Here is a 14,776-nt window from a genome sequence, read left to right on the forward strand (position 1 = left end):
CTTCACTAGTACATGAGTTCTATACTAATCTCTACGATTATGAGTTAGAATTCATTTTTTTCGAGAAGGTTTAATACCATGGGACATTGAAAACATCAACGAGTTGTACAATACCAAGGTTGATGTCAACGAACACTTCGAGTTTATTGATGACACCACATATGAAAAATAAGACTTTTTGGTAAAAGACTTGTGTATCGAGGGAGCAGTGTGGATAGGTTCCAATCAAAAGCACTATACGATGCACCGTCGCTTCTTGATGCCGCAAGGTAAAATTTGGTTTCATTTTGTCAACTACAGGCTGAACGCTCCACTCACAGCACCACAGCCACCCTAGACAGAATGTATCTGATACATTCTATTGTCAAGGACAAAAAATTTGGTGCAAGCGCAATACTTTACCAAGAAATAGCTGATTGCACTACAAGGCAGACTGGAATCTTAGTTTTCCCATCACTGGTGATGTTATTGTGCCAACAAAGAGGAATCGTGCCTCGTGCTAGTCAGGAAGTCTTGGAAAAAAAGGCCAAATCAATAAAGCCTCTGTACAAAGAATGACTCGAGGCAAGGACACACTAATATTGAAGAAGGTGGAAACCAGTAAGACAAGATAGGGAAAATCCAAAGTCGAAAGAAAATGAACATATCTGAATGCAGAGACATCATTATGGCACAAATGAAGGATGTCGAAAAAATGATCAATTCAATCAACAACAGACATATTAGGCTTGCCGCTACAATTGAAGATATAAAGAAATCCCAGAATTTGTTTTATGCCTATACTAGAGCCTGAAACAGTTCTATTGTAGCCATATTAGGTCAACTGAGCCCATCCCCACTACCAGAATTCCCTGTATTTCCACCAATCTTTTGCAATTATGACCTCTCTTCCACAGATGATGACTTAGAAGACTGAGATAGATCGGTGGCATCCTCACCCATTGTGCAGGTCATTGATACTAAGAAAGAAGAGGAATTTAGGGACATTGAAGAATGCCTGCAAAAGATTGATAGCTTCTCTAGGTAAAGCACCTTGTGGTTGGTTTCTGAGTTCAGTGTCAAGCTGGCCCACTTGATTCTCCAAATTCCTTAGAGAGGCATCATTTTTCGCCATGTATACCTTCAATAGATTCTCCAGGCTATTGGATGGTTCAGCTTGGGTTGGTTTTTGAGCTTGTTAGGAAAAACTAAGTGGCTGGGTCGATCTAGGTTGGACATAATTGTCACTGGCTCCTGCCCCTTGGTTACTCTAGGAAAAATTCGGGTGGTTTCGCTATGATGGGTAATAGAAATTGGATTGCAGCCCTTGTCTTCCTCGATTTTGGTTCTTGTTACCCATGTAATACACAGATTCTGGGTTCGATGGACATTCTTCGAACAAATGTCCTTCCCTACAATAAACACAGGCTACATTTTCAAATTGATTCAGTAGCTGTGCTGTAAAATTATTACACACATTAGTAGTAAGATTTTTTAACATTTAGGATACTAGTGATACTTGAGATGTGAGTGAAGTAAGAGCGTCTACTTCATGTATTCCAATGACTCGTCTTCCTGACACTGCTCGATTGGTTAGCCATTGATAACTGTTGCTGGCAATCCTCTCAATGATTTCATAAGCCTCATTATAAGACTTAGAAAGGAGAGCATCATTAGCAGAAGCGTCCACTACCATCCTCGTGTGAGCATTGAGACCATTATAAAATGTCTCAGGTTGTATGCAATGTGGGATTCCGTGATGAGGGCACCTTTGTGATAATTCTTTATACCTTTCCCATGCCTCATACAATGACTCATCATCCATTTGTTGGAAAGCACTGATCTCGTTCCTCAACTTAGCATTCTTACTAGGTGGGAAATACTTCACAAGGAATTTTTGTAGTAACTCTAGCCATGTTGAAATTGAGTTTAGTGCTAATGAGTTCAACCAAGCTTGAGCACTGTCCCTTAGTGAATATGGGAATAGATTCAATCGTAATGCATCTTTGGGTCACAGCACCACAGTCACCCTTGACAGAATGTATCTGATACATTCTATTGTCAAGGGTAGAAAATTTGGTGTAAGCTCAATGCTTCACCAAGAAATAGCTGATTGCGCTGCAAGGCAGATTGGGATCTTAGTTTTCCCATCACTAGTGATGTTATTGTGCCAACAAAGAGGAATCATGCCTCGTGCTGGTGAGGAAGTCTGGGAAAATAAAGGCTCAATCAATGAAGCCTTTGTTGAAAGAATAACTCGAGGTAAGGACATAATGATATTGAAGAAGGTGGAAACCAACAAGACAAGATAGGGCAAAGCCAAAGTCGAAAGAAAAGGAACAAATCTGAATGCAGAGACATCATTATGGTGCAAACTGAAGGATGTCGAAAAAATGATCAATTCGATCAACAACAGGCAAAGTAGGCTTGTCGCTAGAATTGAAGATTTGGAGAAATCCCAGAATTTGTTGTATGCTTATACTAGAGCCTGAAACAGTTCTATTGTAGCCACATTAGGTAAACTAAGCCCATCCCCACTACTAGAATTCCCTGTGTTTCCACCAATCTTTCACAATTATGACCCCTCTTCCTTAAATGACGACTTAAAAGACTGAGATAGATCGGTGGCATCCTCACCCATTGTGCAGGTCTCTGATTCTGAGAAAGAAGAGGAATCTAGGGACATTGAAGAATGCCTGCGAAAGATTGATAGCTTATTTGAGGATGGTATTTTTACTGATCAAGAGGACACTGTTGTTGAGGAGTAAGTTGTTGTAGAAGAGAAAGTTATTGCTGAAGAAGAAGAAGTTGCTGAAAATGAGAAAGAAAAAAGAAGAAGATTCTGTTGAGAAGATTGTCATCGCACCCGAGTTTGTGGGTGCAAATATTCATAATTTGGAGCGAACTGGAGTGAGACCAGTGGAAGTTGCTGAGGTAACCAATGAGGAGCAATGCAATTCATTGGCAATAATGGTTTACACTGGACCACTCCAAGTGGCCTCTCCTAAATAGACAACAGCCGATGATGTCAAGGCTGAGAAGGGCACTGAGGAGCAATCCAAAGATCATGCAAAGCCCAAAAAATAGAAAAATAAGCGCTCCAATGATAAAAAATGAAAGAATGAGGAGAAGAAAATGAAGAGAAAGAAACATCATGCAGTCACATTGACAACTGCGGATAACTGAGTTAGTTTATTTTAAGCTTTAGTAATAGTATTCATGCATTTCATGTAGCTATAGGTTTTATTTTGATAAGTATATATTGTCATTGCATTTTTATTGTCATTACATTTTCATGTTCGTGCATTGGGACAATGCGAACTTTAAGTTTGGCGGAATGTACATGGGGCTTGGAAATACACCCACATTTCAAAATTTTTGTTTTTGGAAATAAAACACGCAAGGTTTAATCATAGTCAATGAAAGTTGTTCAAAAAATATTTTGTTACATTCGATGCTTAATTCTTGAATCATGTAAATTATCAACAAATGAGTTGGATAAATTTGACAAAAGATTGTAGCTTCAATTCTTTGATGAATGGATTAGGTTGCATTAGTAATAGATGACTGACATCATCCCTTAAATCTTGAATGAATTTGCTTTTTACAACTGATTATATATGTATATGTAGTTATAAACTAGAGGCACTCCAAAGTCGGTGTAGTATGGAATGTTAAAAAGGGAACACTCCAATACAAGCGTTAGAAATATCAATTTAGCCAAAGGCCGTCACTGCATGAGTGTGTGTAGGCGCAATTATGTACTCCCTAGGGGTTTGTTGCACCCCATCTTTACTTCTCAAGAACAAGGTTACAGTAATGCAACGATATCCCTTATTCCGAAAAAAAGTATATAAATACTTAGTATTATACAATAAATGTTGTGATGGTAGATAGAACTTAGGTTTAAAGCATGATGCTAACATTGATGAAATTACAACCTTATTGACTCATGCTTCTGAATTGTCGATGCAATATTCTTTCATCTGAATGTGATTCATCCATTGGGAATTTAGAGGGTTCAAGTTGCTAGAATGATCATTTGCCTTAGCAAAATTTTTGTAGCCTTGCTAGTTTCTGTTCTACTTGAGGACAAGTAAAAGCATAAGTTTGGGGGGTGATAGCACTTGAAAGAACATAGGTTTTTCCCCTTACTTATTGGTTAAATTGTTCCCATTTAGTTATCCTTATCATACATTTTAGCATTTTCAGTTTTGTAAATTGCATTTTATAACTCAGTGAATCCTAGCCTATTTTATCCTTAATTTGTTTATCTTATTGCATTAATGTCGCTGTATGAGTTAATTCTAGATTGCGTCCAGAATTGTTGCCGTACCTGACAATTGCTCGCAATGCCGCTACAATAGTTAATTGTAGATTTTGTCCAGAATTGTCGCCGCACCTAACAGCTATCCAAATAAGAACCAAAATTGCGTGAGCTATTTAGCCTGGTATAACCAACCTGTACGTACAAGGATATAATATTTTTGGGGAAAGGACACTTGTACTATGGAAGAGGACATAAATGGTGGACGTGAGAAGAAATATGTGGCTCTTTTAGCTTTTTTTCAGATCATCATTTTCATTATCCTACCTTGAAGCTTGAGACCATGGCAGCTTAATTTTCTCACGAGTTAGCCAACATGAAAACAAAATGTAGACTAGCTCCTAATGAGGGGACCTAAGTGCTCGACAAGAGGGAATAGAGAGATTTAGTCGAGTGGTCTAGGGATAGTATTCTCCATTTGATTCTTTTTTATTTCTTTCTAAATGCTAGTGATTACTCTCTAATTTTTTTTGTATGGAAGTACTGATGAATTCTTGGTGAAATGGTATCTTATTTAATCTTGATTTTATTGTTTAATCTTAGGGTTTGAATATTTTTTAACACGAAAGTGTTATTGCAGTCACTGACACTGGAAAGCGCAGTGACAGTTTGAGCAAACAAGCATTTCAACTAAATTTGAGTGAGGATTAAAGGAATTTAGTCCACTTGTTCTTAATAGTGCCATATTGTCATCATTAGAAGGTGAGGTTAATATGCATGTTTAAGTCTCTAATTAAATAGAGGAGTGACGCTGGGTAAGATATACATTGAATTTTATTGCTTCGACAATCACCTATACTTTTGTACCTTGTGAGCACTTAGTATTCTGCTAAAGATTCATGTTGGGGATTGGAACGACGAAAATGTGCAAGTGTACACAACCGCAACAAGTAATAAAGTGACAAGTAAATGTCGAGTTATCGTACCCACAGGGACTATGAAAAGAATTATTTATTAAATCGAAATAAATCCATTTATCTCTTGACTATATCCCTATGTTAATTCAACTAATTAAACAAATCTTAATAGGCAAATATGTTATTGGACATACATGCTTCTTAAATCGAAATAATCTCTTGTACATATCCCTATGTCAATTCAAACAATTAACTCGATTTAATAAGCACATAAAAGACTATGTGAGGTAACAAAGTATCCTTACCTTGAAACAGTTTAATCACAATAATCTTGCAAGTTATGCAAGGCAAATGTATCGTCAGATACCGTTGCTGTGACACCCCTAAAGTGACCCTAGTCGAAAAGTGGTTTCGGGACCACTAAACCGAGTCATAAAGATAATTAACCGTCATAGTTGATGCTCATTATATGTACATATGCATGTGTGAAAATTTCATGTTTGAATTTTGTTAATGGTAAGTGAATTTTATCAAATAGGACTTATGTGAGAAAATTTGGAAATGTGCTAGGCAAATGTAAAGTGGCCTAATAATGCATGTTGTGAAATGATGGGTTTGCATGTCAAATTCCCCACCTTAGAGGAAGTGGCCGGCCATGAGGGTATGGGATACAAAGCATATGCATTTTGTATTAATATTATAATGACTACATGGTTTTATAATAGGAAATAAGTATTAAAAGAAAAACATATTAAAGACATTTTATGCTAATATGTGTGGGAAGAACAATAAAATATGAGGGGAGTGGGAGGAGAAACCAAAGTTGTTTCATCCTTGCTCCCCCATTTTGCCGAAACTAGAAGAAAAAAAAGGCTTCATCCTCTTTGTTTTTCTTGACCGAAAAATCAAAGGAAGAAGAAAGAGCTCTCTCGCTTATGTTCGGTTTGGATGAGGATTAAGAAGAGGTAAGTACCTTGAAATTCTTGGAAAAATTTTGTATAAAGAAGGTGGTTAGTTCAAGTTCTAATCATTCCATGGCTTAAGTTTTGATTGTTAGGAGGTTTAATAGTTGGCCAAGTAGTTTGAAGCTCTTAGCACATATATTTTTTCTTCTTCTTTCTTGAAGGTTGAAATTTGGGTTGTTATTAAGGAGGTGCCGAATGTGGTCCTTGAAGGGCCTTGAGGAACAATATATGTGGCTTGGGTTATAACATTCGGCCATGGTAGTTTGAGGATTAAGGATTTTATTTCTTGTTAAAATTGGATGAGTCTTAGTGTGTGAAGTGTTTGAACTAACTAAGGATCAAATAGATGCATGGGTACAAAGTAGGAAGAATCGGCTACTATGGTTGACACTAATGCCGAATGTAAAAATGTTATATTAAATAATGTATGTGATTTGAGTTAATGATATGAAAAAGAATATTTAGATGTATTATAATTGATTAAGTAATAAATCAAAAGTTGCTAAAATTGCCATTTCTTTAGCCGAATATGTGTTTGATCAATGAAGAATTTGTTGAAGAATATAGGTGAACTTGGTAAGAGTATTCGGCTTAGTGTATAAATGATATAAAGATTTTTGAAATTTATTTTGGTTAGATGTATGTATGATTAAGTATATTCGGCAATATACTTAAAGTGAGTACATGATATTATTGAGCTTAAGTATATGGATATGTGTATATGTGGTCATATAATGACATTTTGGGTTGAAAATTTAATGATATGTGATTGCCGAACGTGATAAATAAATTCATATTATTGGTTTAAATATTGAATACTCCTATTTGTATTCTCTAAGCTCAAGAGCAAAGGGGAACTAAATCCGATAAAGGGAAGGAAAAAGTGGTCGAATAGCCATCGGAATCGTTCGACAACATCCGAGGTAAGTTTTAAGTGTTTAAACGTTGAGTAAATTCAATTATAATAGGACATGATGAGTTGATTTAATAAGACAAGATGTGGCCATGATATGTTCTAAGCTCAAATGGTAAGTTCTTAAGTGTTTGAGCTTGGGAATTTAAGGGTAATTTGAAATAGTCTGCTTCGGACAGTAGCAGTAACGTGACTTTAGAAAATCACCATAAATTCATGGACTTGAATTAGAGGCTGAATGAGACATGAAATTAAAGCTTAATTAGTCTAGTTTCTTATAAAAGAAACTATGTAAGCAAAGGAATTTCCGATAATGAGATACTTAAAGTTGTGTGAGACAGCGCAGAATGACACTGTAATCCTCTGTTCTGTTTATAGAAAATCATTATAAATTGTACAAAAATGGTTATAAGATAAAATTTATATGCTTAGACTCCTTAATGAGTCTAGTTTCAAATGAAATCAAATACAACACATTTTGAATTCTTTAAAATGAGAAATTTGATTCGTAGCGAAGAGTGGTCAGATTAGTCAAACAGTGAAACAGGGGAAATTTTAAGAAAAATCTGGTATTTATTGGCCAAACCTAAAATTCTGGAAATTTTATGGATGGAAGATATACGAGTCTATATTCAGGAAAAATTAACGGAAAGTGATTTGGAGCTTTGTAGCTCCAGTTATAAATAATTTAGTGACTATTGCTCAGGAAAAACAGCTTGTGCTGAATTTGAGATTATGTTGTGAACCTTGATAAACTTGTTTTAGTTGCTCATAAGCTATTGATTAAACCCATACTTGAATTCTAAATCGTGGTATTGTAAGTTTATGAGTATTCGAATATGAAATGATAGTAAGGCCTAATGGCCGATGTGATGAATGTGAAAGTGTATATATATGTGATAGGGCCTAATGGCCGATGTGATGAATGTGAAAGTGTATATACGTGATAAGGCCTAATGGCCGATGTGATGAATGTGAAAGTGTATATACGTGATAAGGCCTAATGGCCGATGTGATGAATGTGAAAGTGTATATGTGTGATAAGGCCTAATAGCCGACGTGATGAATGTGAAAGTGTATATGTGTGATAAGGCCTAATAGCCGACGTGATGAATGTGAAAGTGTATGTGTGTGATAAGGCCTAATAGCCGATGTGATGAATGTGAAAGTGTATATATGTGATAAGGCCTAATGGCCGATGTGATGAATGTGAAAGTGTATATATGTGACAAGGCCGAGTGGCCAACGTAATGGATGTGGAAGTGCATAAATGTGATAAGTCCCGAAAGGCATTTGTGTCAGTACTATATCTGGGTTAAAACCCCGCAGGCTTTATGCGAGAATATTATCACTGATTAATGTCCTTAAGCTTCGTGCTTGTACTATATCCGAGCTCTAAAGACCCGATGACTACGTGTGGGGATTTTGTCCAGGTAAGACCCGATAACTTCGTGTGGAGATTATGTCTGGGTAAGACTTCGTAATAAGAATTGCTTATAAATATATTCAATGCGAAAGGTTAAACAGGTATGTACTTCAAGTTTATATGTGAGCTTGATTTGCACTAAATCATAAGGTAGTTATGTGATGCATACGAAAGCAATCTATGAGACTATTCCTGTGATTATGTGACATCGGATCAGTGTAAGAAGTGATGTGAAATCATACGATATATCTATGTCACATGAGCTCACTTTTATGTGAAAGTTTATCTGCCTATTGTATATGATGAGATGTGCAGATTCGGTAAAGGGATGGTATGCCCGAAGGAAGAGTGAAATAAAAATACGAACAACTATGTTATAATTTGATTGTTATCTGTTGACACTGCTTAAAACTTACTAATCATTGTAATGCTTACTCCGTTTACTCTGTTTCCTCTGTTTTATAGATCTCATTGCGAAGCTACAGGCTCGGGGATCGTCAGCAACTAGTCACACTATCACTATCCACTGTTTGGTACTGCTATGTTTCGGATTGTCTTATGGCATGTATAAGATAGACTAGTGGCGGAAGAATATTTTGGTTAATGTATATAGCCATGCGAAAATGGCTTATATATGTTTGAGCATAATGTTATAATCATTTGGTATGGAATTGGTTAATCGCTATCATGATTTGTGCTATTTATGCTAAAAGGGCTAGTTGAATCATGGAAACTATGAAATAGGTAAAGTCTACCTTAAAGGCAGATGCTGGCAGCAGCAGTGATGTAGATTTGGAAAATCACTAAAAATAGTAGGATTGGAATTAAATAGTGAATAAATTATGTAAACGAACCTTGATGAATCTATTTTCATAGAAAAGTAACGAAATGATCATATGGACAGTATGTTAAGAGATATTCAGGTTCTCGTGAGAAGGGGCCAGAACGGTTTCTGGATTCCCTGTTCCGACTTTGGAAATTCATTATAAATTAACCAGAGATAATTAGGAGTCATGTCATATATGTATGGATTCCTATCTGAGTCTAGTTTCTATAGAAACAAACGGTATCAGTATTGAAGCCCTGTGCAGGGAGATATCCGAGTCGTAATGCGCAAAGGTCAGTGTAGTCGATCCCTGTAACATGGGAGACTTTGACTAATAAACTGTACTAATTGGCCTGACCAAAAATTCTAGAAAAAAATATGTAGATGGGTATATGAGTCTAGTTTCGGGGAAAAATTACGAAACTGATTTTCAAGTTGTGAAACTCAAGATATGATTTTTAAAGCGACTAGTATGCAGATTGGCAGTGTCTGGGAAATTTTTTTTTTATAAGTGGTTAAAGTCTGCTAACACCTCGTGTTCGACTCCGGTGACGGTCTCGGGTTCGGGGTGTTACAGTTGCTAATCTAACCCTCAGCTACGTTAGATGATTAAACATGCACTTATTAAGTACTGTGTCCATTAATTACAATTTCAACCTATTTAAATAATTAATTCATTTGTTACATAACAATTGTAATGCAATAATAACTTAGTCATGATTTTACTTAATCAAGCATCTTACTAAGGCCCATAACAACATAACAAAATTTTAATAATTTTAACAAACGAAATGCAATCAACCTAACATGAATTAAATTCAAGCTAAATTCATTAAATTAATCATTCCAACAACATAAATATTCATAGATATGTTCAACATAACAACAACAAAAATTAAAAAGGTAGGAACCAAGCATCTGGTATTTTTCCGTGGCTTGACTAGTTGCTCCGTTCTTCCTTCTCCGTTGCCCTCGTTGACCAAGGCTGCTATGAACACTTAATTTTTGCTCCAAATAGTTGATGAATGCCCCTTTCCCAAGAGGAGAAATCGACAAGAGAGCAAGGGAATTTTTGAATGGAGAAGAAGAGAGATAGTGGAAAGAAGAGATGAAAGATGTGAATGCTTGAGGTGTGTTTTAAAATGACCAGCCTAGGGGGTTTTTATATCTGAGGAAGGCTGTTAAAAATAGCTAAAATTATCAACCAAAGAGACCTCCCTCAGCCGACCGCACATGTGGCAAGGTTGAGAGTTTCAACTTTGCTAATTTAGGCTTGGGGCAAATCTATAAAGCCACCAATTGTGGAGAGGTTTGAATGCAACTTGAACAAGTCTTCAAGGGCCTCTTTGCAAGCTTAAATAATCAGCTAATAAGTTGATTTTGGTCAGCTCTTGGGACTGTTTTTGGGCTTTCCATTTCTTGGTCGGTTCGGTTCACTCGGTTTAGTTCAACTCGACCACTTTTTAATAATTAATTAATAATAATTTATTAACCCAAATTAAATTGGATATAAATTAAAATTAAATATATTATTAATTAATACATAATTTTAGACCGTCTTAGGCTAAAATTTAGTTCACCTCAATACTTCAAATTGCTTCTCGGTTTTGTGCTTCTAACAGTGTCTACCGAGCCATTTTTCACCATTTTTGCAAATTTGTCGAAAATAACCAAAATTCATTAAAATTAATTATATCAACATGTTCATATTTTAAGTGCACTTTAATTATTTTGTAAAAATTAATTATTTTTTCGACAAGAATTTTATCGAAACTGTATAAGTTTAAGTTAAAAAGGGTATGTAAAAATGTGTAAATTTTCGTGTTACCACACCCAAACTTAATTCATTGCTCGTCTCGAGTACTGCACAAATTAAAAAGAGATACTCAAAAAACACCTTTGAAATGTTCCTTCAGAATAACATTCTTCCCAGAATTATGAATTTAATATACTTATGCTCAAAAATAAGAAATTTTATAATTATGCTACTTAAGTATACATATCGTTCAAATTAATCTCAACAACTATTATGATAGCACAACTAGACTAAATGCGTCCTTAACAAGACATGTTAACCCTTACCAATTTTATTTTATTTCCTTATTGAAGATTAAGCTGCAATCATTAAGTTTAACTTATGCCTTCATATGTTGAACATAGAAATTTCTCCCTACTAATGTAGATAGCATAGAAAACTTGAATCAGTAGGTCTTAAAAAGGGTTATAACGTAGCTAGGCTAGAGGTAGGTAAAAGATAGAAAAAATTTAGGCTTTTAAACCCTCGACTCAGCTTCAATCAGACCTTTGGAATAATTTCCCTCAATACACCAACTTCCTTTGGTTTCACATGCTCCTTTGTACATCTATTTTCTTTCAAGTACATGTGCTCTTTTTTTTTGAGCATTTTACTATATGTACTACAATTTTTAGAGCATTTGATACTTCTTTCAACTCCCCCAAACTTATTTTCAAAGAATATTCTGAATAGTACTGAGTCTAGTGTTTGGGACAATTTAAAGATAATAAAGAGAGAACTGATGGCTAAATATTGTAAGGGTTTAAATAAAATTAGGCCATATAGTCTCAAAGTTGGGTGTCAAAGGATAAAATTTCATCAAGGGTGGCTTGAAAGGCTCAAACGGTCCAAACAAGAGTTGCCTAAATCATTTTCAACATTCCATGCTTCCTAGGATTTCGCCTCAAGAAACTACTAAGTCAATTCTAGAGACTTAAACTTTCATGCATGCCTACCTTTCTTAAGGAACTAAACTTTTTATGGTACGATTTGCATGCTTTATTAAAAATACATTTATATAATTATTCAGCTAACATAACAATTTATTGAAATAACAGAACTTTATTTATACTGAAGTTTAGCATACTTAACAAAATTTCAAATTATTGAACAAAATATATCCTAATCATAATTAAAAGAACTATTGATTCTGAGTGGAAATAATTTCAATTTTTCGGTCCCCCTACTTAAAATGAACAATATCCTCATTGTTCAAAGCGAATAGATACTATACACCAGGTAGGATTCTAGAAAAGAGGAGGCGTGTCAATTTGACTGCTTAAGTACCATGCTTTTTCTAAATCTAATCTTAGATATGTATATATCTATTGCCACACTTTATACTTCGCGACTTGTTCAATTTTATTAATGATCTCCATCTCTTGTTTTATTATGCAAAAATTCCTAATTAACTTTATCCTAAAATAACCTAATAACATAAATAAAATAAATTTGAGATCCCCCATTTATTTATTTGTAGATCCTTCTGAATTCGACTTATCTTTTGCTCCATCATTGTCTTTACATGAATCGCTTCACTCCTTTTTCCATAATGGGCTCCATGGTTCAAATATGTAATCTGGAAAATTAGGCACAAAAATAAATGGGTCATTGTAAATTTTCGTAAGAGCACTTCTCATCGAGTCATCCCTTATTTTTGAGTATTTCCAGTAAGCTTGTTGCTGCCACTACATATGTTGCATTATGTCCATCAAATTTGATAGCTAATCTTAAAGATTTGGGCGAGGCGGTTGAGCTCTAAACATTGAAGTCTCGATATCAGGTTCAGCTTCTAGTTCCATTGGTTCCAGCTTATCAGGGACTTTAGCCAATTGCACTGGCTCGATCTCTGTGGAATCTTCTTCTTCTTCTTTTTTAGGATCCTCACTTTCTTCAACTCGTTATTGTAGAACAGAGTCTCCAGCTATTCGATAGAGGTCCCAATCTCTGATTGTGACCTGGCTATAACCTGTCTTCTTACATTTGCAAGAATTTTAGCTTTCAAGCACAAAATTGTTATCGTAAAGGGAAAGTAAGCTGGGCCAGAATGGGAACGTCTAACGACACAATTCTGCATTTCCTTCAGGCTGATTTTTCCCACATCAATGGTCTTCCCAATTAAAATCGATTATAATAAGACCATTCGCTCTAATGAGATTGTAGTCCCATTGAGCTAGGCATAAGGCTGAATCGGATGAAGTAGAACCATACCTTGGTGAGTGGTGTCAAATATTCTCTTTGACAAGTGTAGATTCCTTGCTTTGACACAGTCCACTTAGAACCTGGAACTGTATGTTCCTCGAGAATTTCTTGCAAATTTTCAGACTCTATATTGCTCATCATGGAGGAATATTCGTCGTTTTTAAAATCAGACAATTCAAAGAACTCATTAATAGTGTTTGAAGTTATTGGTACCTTGATTTTGCGAACTAGAACTTCCCTTAACTCGCTTGAGGTTAAATTCGCATAAAATTTACGTACTAACTCCTCATCCACACTAGGTCTGATCTCACAAAACAACTCCCAATTAACAGTTCCAACAACCTGACGAATACGTGCCATAAAACCAATGTAGTTGCTTTCTTTCAATGTTAAACCTTTCTCTAGATGCATCTATTAATTCTTAAAGATACTTTGGAATCTTGCTTTGGCTTCTTCATAGTGGAACTTCTTTTGTGATTCACCAATTTGGGCAGATGGAATGACGAAAATGTGCAAGTGTACAAAATCGCAACAAGTAATAAAGTGACAAATAAATGTCGAGTTATCGTACCCAAATGGATTGTAAAAAGGAATATTTATGAAATTAATGTTAAAAAACTTTGGTGTTGGAAAATATTTTTGTTTAAAGATGATTAAAAATTAAGGGTTAAAAACTAAGTAAAAAAATTAAAAATAAAAAGGTTCTAATGCACGATTTCAAATAAGGTTTAATCAAGATGATATAATTGTGTTGGATTAATTACATTCCTTTAACTTAGAATTATTAAACTGATGTTTATACTGCTACGAACAAATTCACGGCAACTCAGTAATTTGCTAACTACTGCTCATACATACTTATTAAATTAATCAATCTCTTGAACATTTTTCAATGTCAATCCAAGCGATTAATCAATCTTCACAAGCATATAAAAGATCAAGTGAGGTAACAGAATATTTCTACCTTGAAACAGTTTAATCACAATAATCTTGCAAGTTATACAAGGCATATGTATCGCCAAATGTAATGCTAAATTAACTTTAGCTACCTTAGAAGAATAAACATGCACTGATTAAGTATTCTGTTATTTAATTACAATTTCAATACGATTTAATAACTAATTCATTAGTTATCTAACAATTAATATTGCAAGAATAACTTAGGCATGATTTTACTTAATCAAGCATCTTACTGAGGCCTACAACAGCACAAACAGAATTTCAATAATTGAAGCAGGCAAAATATAATCAACCCAACACAGATTAGATTCAAGCTAAATTGATTAAAATAACCATTTCAATAGCATAACTAGTCATAAACATGTTTTTCAAAACAACAACAAAATTTAAAGAGATAGGGAACAAGAAACAAATCCGGTGTTTCTCCGTGGCTTGACTGATTGCTCTGTTCTTTGTTCTCCGTTGTCCTCGATTATCAAGATGGCTTATGAATACTTTAATTGGTGCTCAACAATGGCTAATTAGG

At 35.0% G+C, this 14,776-nt stretch overlaps 1 non-coding gene across 1 annotated transcript; it reads left to right on the forward strand.

Annotated features, from left to right (window-relative positions):
• Nucleotides 1-1,730: 1,730 nt before the first annotated feature.
• Nucleotides 1,731-1,837, forward strand: LOC121220558 (small nucleolar RNA R71). Its single transcript, XR_005917774.1, has one exon. It is a non-coding gene; the product is annotated as a small nucleolar RNA R71 (small nucleolar RNA).
• The last annotated feature ends 12,939 nt before the right edge of the window (nucleotides 1,838-14,776 follow it).

The sequence above is a fragment of the Gossypium hirsutum genome, chromosome D08 (genome assembly GCF_007990345.1).
Source record: "Gossypium hirsutum isolate 1008001.06 chromosome D08, Gossypium_hirsutum_v2.1, whole genome shotgun sequence".
In the NCBI taxonomy this organism is placed as follows: domain Eukaryota; kingdom Viridiplantae; phylum Streptophyta; class Magnoliopsida; order Malvales; family Malvaceae; genus Gossypium; species Gossypium hirsutum.